The 9650-nt window shown below is 40.8% G+C and overlaps 1 protein-coding gene across 1 annotated transcript in view; it reads left to right on the top strand.

Annotated features, from left to right (window-relative positions):
- The first annotated feature begins 1467 nt into the window (after window positions 1-1467).
- CD53 (CD53 molecule) overlaps window positions 1468-9650 on the top strand; it is a 28878-nt gene continuing 20695 nt past the window's right edge. The window contains exons 1-2 of the mRNA XM_007977619.3: window positions 1468-1518; window positions 3393-3485. The gene's annotated coding sequence lies outside the window, so the exon portion shown is untranslated. The remainder of the gene's footprint in view (window positions 1519-3392; window positions 3486-9650) is intronic.

The raw sequence follows: 9650 nt of genomic DNA, 5'->3' as shown, positions 1-9650 counted from the left end.
TCTTCAAAACTTTACTCTTAGAGCCCATAAACAAAATCCAATGTACTACTAATTAACTTTAATCTCTCATTTGAAGTTTCCAATCTTATAATTCTCACAAAATCTATGCCTCCTAAACTCTAATATCCTTATGTACTTAAATAACTCTGAAATAAACTTGGAAGTTCTATCTGTATTCTCATATTTCAACAGTGATTATCTTCCAATAATAAAACAGTTAGAACTACTCACTTAGAAGGCTTTTGAAAAAGGTCTAAATGGGAACTCAATTCACAATATCCATAAGAGGTTTTGTCTATTCAGAATGTATTTTGGCCAGTACGACTACATAATAGTGGAGTACTCATAATTTGTATTCCCACTATTCGTCTGGCCAAGTTCAAGTTTCCTAAACTCTCAGGTTCTATTATCATCTATAATGGTGATTAATATACCCTGTATTGAGAAGATCAAGCCATAAGTCTGAGCTTCTGCTAAATGCCTTTTCTAATTTAGTTTTTTCAAAGTTTTTGAGCATTCTTTTGAGTCATTCAATAACATGGAGTTCCCTGACATTGTCTTATTCTCCATTTGTTTTTGTTCTTGTCTCTGCAAATGAATTCTAAATATTTGATGGTCAGAAACAGAATTAATTCTCAATAAAATCTTATAGGTATGGGTATAAGTGGGCATGTTGTTCTCTACCAAACCCCTAATCCCAGGAAACAGCCACCTCTAGTTGTCTGGCACTTTGAACAACTCTTCCCAGTGAAATGATGGAAAGAGGCACATTTAAGGAAAAATGTTCTCCATTAAAATGGTCATCTATTCTGCTGTGAACAATTTGTCTTGAGATAGTCTTCCTGATATTCCTAAGATTCCCCCTTATTTATCACTTCTGCCTCTGCAGACGTTCAGTCTACCTATCTCTTTTTTCCCCTTACTCTCTCTGCCTGTCCCAAAATTCTGGTTCCCCTAACTTTCAGGCCTCACATTACCTGAAACTATTGAAATATTTATAGAACACCTCTTACGTGCCAGACCCAATACCAGGCACTAAAAATACAGTCATGAGCAAGATCACCTAACATACACAGAGTAACACAGAACCTACAGAGCTTTGAGTCTAGTGGGGAAAAACAATGAAAAACAAGGAATGACAGAGGGTGGAGGGATGCCTGTGGGCAATGGGAGCAGAGAGCAGGAGTAACTGGCCCTGCCTGGAGGGCTTTCTAGTGCTATGATGGAGGATGAGTAAGGAATTAGGTGAACAGGTGAGAGGATATTCTAGAGAGAACGCATGAGACAGAACTAGCTTGATTTGTTTAAGCAACTCAAAGGAATTCCACATCCAGTGTTATCCAGTGTGAGGAGATCTCCCGGGTGGGGCCAGGGAAGAAATAGCCAGCTGAGAGTTTTAAGCTGGGGAGTCATGTGATTAAATTTGCATTTTTAGAAGGCTCTCCTCCCTTCTTCCTGAGGACAGAGTGAAGAAACATCCAAGCTGGTCTTGAAGGAGACTGGCATCTTGTAACACAGGTAAGAGATAAGGACTAATGTAACGTCTATGGGGTTGGAAACAGGTGGTCTGGTTTGAGAAATATTTAGGCAAAAGCATAGTTGACAGGACTTGGTGGTTGATAATAGGTGGTGGTGTGGGAGAGAGAGTAGCTTAAGAAGATACCTGGTTCCTCATGAACGTGGCTGAAAGGCCAGTCAGGTTTTTCCTAGATGGTGGACATGGTGGGAGGAGCAGGCTTGAGTGTGGGGATGCCAAGTTCATCAAACTGAATTTGGATATTGGATTCGAGGTGCCTGGGAGAGAGTGGAGCTCAAATGAGAGATCATGGCATTCATATAGATTTGTGAATCTTTGGAGCAGACAGATAGTAATTAGAGTCATCAGAATGGGTGAGATAACTAGGAAATAGGAGTTCAGCCAGAAGCCTCTCCTCAGCCCCACCACTTCAGGGATCTGTCAGCATGGCAGCAGCCCTGAGTGAGGGGCAGAAAGTTTTTAATAGCATTCCCTAAAGTGTAGTCACACTGAAAAAATTGTTCCCTAAGAGAAACCACACACACACACACACACACACACACACACGGAGTTGATGCTCAGATAAGTTTGGGGAAATCTGTATATTATTTTCCCTGCTTAGAGAATATTAAGGACTGACAAGCTCCGCAGTAAATACCTTTTTACCTTCATTTAACTCAGTTTTCTCCACAAGACAGCCCTGGCTGGAGATTACTCTGGAGCTGAATGTCTCAGGGTGAAGGAAGCAGGAGACAGCTAGCTTTCCCGGAGGCATGCTTCCAAGTCAGCATCACAAAGAGTGTCATCTATCTGTTCATTTATAAGATGAAAACACTGGCGCTCAGTGATTGCTTCCAAGTTTCACAGTTAGCTAGTGACACATTTGGGTTGTCACCTACTCCTTTGACCCAGTCTAAGAAAATTCCAGTGATGCAGCATAGTGAAAGTAGAAACACATTTTTCAAAATACATTGATCACAGTGTTTCTCAAAAGGCATTCTCTGTGACCTGGAATTTGAATCCTAGCTCTGACATGTCTTAGTTGTATGAGCTTGGGCAAATTTTCTAACCTCTTTGAGCCCCTGTTTTCGTGTATGTAAATAAGGATGTAACAGTAACTAGTAGGATTATTATTAGATGCTACCATTAATAAACTGAGGCTGACAGATTGAGACTTGCTCAAGATCTCACGGCTAAAAGAGATAAAGCTGGAACTGAAACTCAGATCTTTGGCTCCAAATGTGGTGTTTCCTGTACTAACCAAATCATTTCTACCAGTGCCCCTGGGATTATGCCTTGGGGACTCACCTTAAGACAATCTTGCTCTTGAGACAGAGAAGTCTGCAAATGGTGTCCAATTAACTGAAGTCTAGAGACTGGCTGAAGCCAGACAGGGGGTGTGAGGAGGGAGCAGAGAATCTTCAGAAAGACATTCCAAAGTCTCAGGCCTAGAAAATGTTTAGAAATATTGTTTCTTGTGTTCCCCTCCAGTCTGTCTACCTGAATAGGAAACTGGTGGTGGGGCCAGGCATGCTTATTTTTGAACAAATAAACAGTTAATTCTGAGATGCCACCTTGATTGAGAAGCACTGTCCTTTTCTAAGCAAAAATCATCGCCAAAATTACCCTAGAATCCACCACTGCTCAGAGATCTGTGCCTGAACCAACTTGGTTATGAAGTTTTCCTTTGTTTCACCAAACTAGTTTAGGGTGGGCTGTGGGAGGAAGTTTCTAAAAAGCCACTGGGGAAGGACTGAGTCTCTGAGGCGAAAGAGGGCGGACTCAGCCTCACTTCCTCCTTCTTCTCATCTGGGCTTCCTGTCGTCACAGCACGATCATATTTTTTCACCCTTTACTTCTCCTTTTACACAAATAGCCCCGGATACCCGTGTTACCAGCCTTGTCTCAGCCACCTCAAGGATAATCACTAAATTCTGCCTAAAGGACTGAGGAACGGTGTCTGGAAAAGGTAAGGTTGATGACATTTTAACCTGGTTTGCTGTCTAATGTGGGGTAGGGTGTATTCTTAGGGGTCTCCATATACCTCGTTAGTAACCATAAAATCTCCTGCAACTTCTCTTTCGCAAATATTTAGTGCACAAAGTAAGACAGATTAACAAGATACTAGTAACATCCCCACAGGCAATCAGGCCAGAAATGCTTTTACTTAATCAGGTTCCCGGTATCTAAATCTCTGAGTTGAGGCATTCACACGCCTTAATTGCTACAGAGCTTGAATTACTCTGTGTAGTAATTCCTGATGCCTGGAGCTTTCTCTGCAAGATGACAATGGGGAGATTTCCTATGTGCTCTGGTTTTCAGAAAATTGGCCTTGTGATTTTAAAGTGAGGAAAGAACCCACAGCCAGAGCTGTCTTTAGAAAGACAGCTAGAAGACACAGTTCTTTTTCATTTGAGAAATTTTCTAAAGTTAAGTTAGTGACTCTTCAAAGCCACTAAATAAAAAGGTGGCTAAAAATCAAAACACCAGGATGTACTCAGTAACTGTATTTTAAAAGGTGAAAGTTAGACACCTCTAAAGGACGTGTAGATTGTTGGCTTTTAAGGAGCAGGAAGCGCATTATGATCCTCGGCATTTCTCCAGATTATCCTTGGTGTACAAAACGTGACCACTGATGCACGTATAAATGCAATCCCCAAAACTTGATACTGCAGTAATTTCCAATCATGTGCTGTAACTAATGACTGAGGTTGCATGAACTCAGCAAAGTGATAGCAGAGCTTTGGTCCTGACTCTCTGTGACCACCATAGGAAACTCTATATAAGAGCTTTCTTCTTCCAAGACCTGTTTGAGAATTTCGCTTGATTACGCCCTAGAGCAGAAAGGAGAAAGTTCTCTTTGACTACACCCACCCATCTAAGAATGAGGGTTGGGAACAGGGCAGAGGGCTCTAGATTTCCAAGAGGGGTGGGGACAGGGGAGAGGGTTCTAGATTCCCAAAACACCTCAGAGCTTATTGAGCCTTGAATTAAAAAATAAAAAGCAGTCGTCTAAAACACTTTTAGAAGACACTGAAAGTGGCTTTTAGAAGAAAAAACACTTAATAATCAAGTGTTAGGTGCCTCCTGAGGCCAGGCACTGTGCTTTGGGAATTGTAGGGGAGGGAGACGAAAAGGTAGAAGGAGAATATTTATCTAGCAAACAGTCCTACTCTTAAGGAACTCCCATGGGAGATAAGAGATATCATACTATGCATATGCTTTGGAAGAAAGCTGAGAAAAAGCAGACTCCTAGCTGCTGGATAAACAAAGAGGTTTTGCTTTCTCAATCTTGAGGAGAATCTGTACTATTTTGAAATTGTGGTTGAATGGGAGCAAAGACTGAATTGAAACATTATTTCCTGTGATGTTTCCTGTGTGAGCCAGTTAAGAACATTTAACTTTTAAATGAAAGGATTGGGTACCTTTACATTCATGAGGAATGATTCTGAGTCCATGCCTTCACAGCTATGGTTACCACCACCTAAGTGACCTCACCTTTGTTCACTGACAAGAGGCACAAACTGGAAAGGATGAAGTCTGTCGGTCCTTCCTTTTTTATGCCCTCTGATTGACCCCTGACTGCACAGAGGCCCTTGGACTGCGGTTCTCCTTTCCCACTCCTACCCCATGGCCAGATATGGCACTTGGTGCTGGAGATACAGGATAACAGAGAAGATTATCATCTGAAAGGAGTTGTACAGTTTATTGTGGACTACAATCACAGCAATATACAAATACAGTGCAATGTGCTCTTTTCTATAATAGATGGAGAACGTGCACAAACTGTAGGAGGAGTTAGGAGTGTGCCAAAGAATCCCTGGAGAGGTGACTGGTGGGTTCACTTTCACAGAAGTATGGGTTTGCTATGGAGACATTCTAGACCAAGGGTGCTGTATATTCAAATTCAAAGAAGTGTGTACCTCCAGGCATGTTAGAAATGAGGGCGAGCAAGTGAGACTGCAGTGTAACACACCATGTTTACAGAGTCACATGAAGTGGAAAGTCCTTTCTCCTACTTGGCACCAGAAAGTGAAGGGCAAGATCGCTGACCAGGCAGGTCCTAGGTCCAGCTCTGGGTGGGGCTATGCCCACCATGTTCACATGACAGAATTGATGGGATGTGGGGTTGAAATGAGGGAGAAGAGGCAGGTTTTTCCCTCCTCAACCTAGATTTTCACTTAGAGCAGAAGGAAGGGTGGAGCTTCTTGTGAGGTTACAGCCATTGTTTTCAGCTTAGTTTCTGTTCCAGGAAGTACTGCACTGATTCAGTTATAGTGGTTTGTTTTGCGTTCCTAGATTAGTCAGCCCAGGGCACTTCTTGTACTGAGCAAGCATCTACTATGTGTAAATCACCCTGGGCCCTAGAGACTGGGCATCTGTCGTCAGGAAGCTCCCAGGACCCATCTGCCACTGCAGGTGCAGGGCACTGAAACAAAGTAACTCAGAGAAACCAGACAGCTGTGCAGAGCAGGACAGCAATGGCTGCTGGGGCAGAGGAGGGAAGGATTGAGGTGGAGGTTGGGTGGCCAGTTTGGGAAGGCTGACTGGAGCTAGGTTCTGGGAAAGAGAAAGACATGCATTTGCAAAGTCAGTGAATGACCACTCAGAGTAAAGGCCAGGAATCTCTATGCTGAGAGTTAGAGGTGAGTGCTCTCTCTTCATTATCCATTTCATAAGCACACAGCAGAATTTCTTTTTTTTTTAAATTATACTTTAAGTTCTAGGGTACATGTGCACAATGTGCAGGTTTGTTACATATGTATACATGTGCCATGTTGGTGTGCTACACCCATTAACTCATCATTTACATTAGGTATATCTCCTAATGCTATCCCTCCCCGCTCTTGCCTCCCCATGACAGGCCCCTGTGTGTCATGTTCCTCTTCCTTTGTCCAAGTGTTCTCATTGTTCAGCTCCCACCTATGAGTGAGAATATGCAGTGTTTGGTTTTCTGTCCTTGTGATAGTTTGCTGAGAATGGTGGTTTCCAGCTTCATCCATGTCCCTACAAAGGACATGAACTCATCCTTTTTTATGGCTGCATATATTACATGGCGTATGTGTGCCACATTGTCTTAATCCAGTCTATCATTGATGGACATTTGGGTTGGTTCCAAGTCTTTGCTATTGTGAATAGTGCTGCAATAAACATACGTGTGCATGTGTCTTTATAGCAGCATGATTTATACTCCTTTGGGTATATACCCAGTAATGGGATGGCTGGGTCAAATGATATTTCTAATTCTAGATCCTTGAGGAATCGCCACACTGTCTTCCACAATGGTTGAACTAGTTTACAGTCCCACCAACAGTGTAAAAGTGTTCCTATTTCTCCACATCCTCTCCAGCACCTGTTGTTTCCTGACTTTTTAATGATTGCCATTCTAACTGGTGTGAGATGGTATCTCATTGTGGTTTTGATTTGCTTTTCTCTGATGGCCAGTGATGATGAGCATTTTTTCATGTGTCTGTTGGCTGTATGCATGTCTTCTTTTGAGAAATGTCTGTTCATATCCTTTGCCCACTTTTTGATGGGGTCATTTTTTTTTCTTGTAAATTTGTTTGAGTTCTTTGTAGATTCTGGATATTAGCCCTTTGTCAGATGAGTAGATTGCAAAAATTTTCTCCCATTCCGTAGGTTGCCTGTTCACTCTGATGGTAGTTTCTTTTGCTCTGCAGAAGCTCTTTAGTTTAATTAGATCCCATTTGTCTATTTTGGCTTTTGTTGCCATTGCTTTTGGTGTTTTAGACATGAGGTCCTTGCCCATGCCTATGTGGTATTGCCTAGGTTTTCTTCTAGGGTTTTTTATGATTTTAGGGCTAACATTTAAGTGTTTAATCCATCTTGAATTAATTTTTGTATAAGGTGTAAGGAAGGGATCCAGTTTCAGCTTTCTACATATGGCTAGCCAGTTTTCCCAGCACTATTTATTAAATAGGCAATCCTTTCCCCATTTCTTGTTTTTGTCAGGTTTGTCGAAGATCAGATGGTTGTAGATGTGTGGTATTATTTCTGAGGACTCTGTTCTGTTCCATTGGTGTATATCTCTGTTTTGGTACCAGTACCATGCTGTTTTGGTTACTGTAGCCTTGTAGTATAGTTTGAAGTCAGGTTGTGTGATGCCCCCAGCTTTGTTCTTTTGGCTTAGGATTGTCTTGGCAATATGGGCTCCTTTTTGGTTCCATATGAACTTTAAAGTAGTTTTTTCCAATTCTGTAAAGAAAGTCATTGGTAGCTTGATGGGGATGGCATTGAATCTATAAATTACCTTGGGCCATATGGCCATTTTCATGATATTGATTCTTCCTATTCATGAGCATGGAATGTTCTTCCATTTGTTTGTGCCTCTTTTATTTCACTGAGCAGTGGTTTGTAGTTCTCCTTGAAGAGGTCCTTCACATCCCTTGTAAGTTGGATTCCTAGGTATTTTATTCTCTTTGAAGCAATTGAGAATGGGAGTTCACTCATGATTTGGTTCTCTGTTTGTCTGTTATTGGTGTAGAGGACTGCTTGTGATTTTTACACATTGATTTTCTATCCTGAGACTTTGCTGAAGTTGCTTATCAGTTTAAGGAGATTTGGGGCTGAGACAATGGGGTTTTCTAAATATACAATCATGTCATCTGCAAACAGGACAATTTGACTTCCTCTTCTCCTAATTGAATACACTTTATTTCTTTTTCCTACCTGATTGCCCTGGCCAGAACTTCCAACACTCTGTTGAATAGGAGTGGTGAGAGAAGGCATCCCTGTCTTGTGCCAGTTTTCAAAGGGAATGCTTCCAGTTTTTGCCCATTCATTATGATACTGGCTGTGGGTTTGTCATAAATAGCTCTTATTATTTTGAGATGCATTCCATCAATACCGAATTTATTGAGAGTTTTTAGCATGAGGGCTGTTGAATTTTGTCAAAGGCCTTTTCTGCATCTATTGAGATAATCATGTGGTTTTTGTCTTTGGTTCTGTTTATATGTTGGATTACATTTATTGATTTGCATATGTTGAACCAGCCTTGCATCCCAGGGAGTAAGCCCACTTGATCATGGTGGATAAGCTTTTTGATGTGCTGCTGGATCCGGTTTGCCAGTATTTTACTGAGGATTTTTGCATCGATGTACATCAGGGATATTGGTCTAAACCTCTCTTTTTTTGTTGTGTCTCTGCCAGGCTTTGGAATCAGGATGATGTTGGCCTCATAAAATAAGTTAGGGAGGATTCCCTCTTTTTCTGTTGATTGGAATAGTTTCAGAAGGAATGGTACCAACTCCTCCTTGTAACTTGGTAGAATTCGGCTGTGAATCCATCTGGTCCTGGACTTTTTTTGGTTGGTAGGCTATTAATTATTTCCTCAGTTTCAGAGGCGGTTATTGATCTATTCAGGGATTCAACTTCTTCCTGATTTAGTCTTGGGAGGGTATATGTGTCCAGGAATTTATCCATTTCTTCTAGAATTTCTAGTTATTAGGTGTTTATAGTATTCTCTGATGGTAGTTTGTATTTCTGTGGGGTCGGTGGTGATATCCCCTTTATCATTTTTTATTGTGTCTATTTGTTTCTTCTCTCTTTTCTTCTTTATTAGTCTTGCTAGCAATCTATCAATTTTGTTGATCTTTTCGAAAAACCAGCACATAGCAGAATTTCTACCCAAGCAATAGCATCAATACCTCATAGCTATGACCAAGAATTGTTGTAAAAGCAAATATGCCACAAGGATACATTTTTATAATCATTTAAAATGAGAGTGCTATATTCCAAGAATTAGAATATTGGTACTTAAAGTGATGTTAGAGATTATTTAGATTCAAATAAAGTATCTAACTCATAATGAGAGCTCAATAAATGTGAGCTGTTGCAACTGTCCCATCTGCTTACTTTTCAAGTAAAATGACTTGTCCAAAATCATAAAATTACTTAGTAGTTATTTAGAATGTCTTCTGATTCTCTATGGCATGCTCTTGCTTCTATATTATACTATAGTCCCTTTCCTAAGAGATTTTTTATTAAGTAGGCATCATTAGACTATTCTTCGTTTACATAAATTCTTAGTGCATTTTAACATCAACAAACATAAAAATACAGCTTACTTGTAAATGTAATTGATCCTAAGCCACTATGCTAGAAAACTAAATAC

Source organism: Chlorocebus sabaeus, chromosome 20 (assembly GCF_047675955.1).
Source record: "Chlorocebus sabaeus isolate Y175 chromosome 20, mChlSab1.0.hap1, whole genome shotgun sequence".
In the NCBI taxonomy this organism is placed as follows: Eukaryota; Metazoa; Chordata; class Mammalia; order Primates; family Cercopithecidae; genus Chlorocebus; species Chlorocebus sabaeus.
Note: the sequence above shows the minus strand (reverse complement) of the source record. Positions and strands in the feature narration are given on the sequence as shown.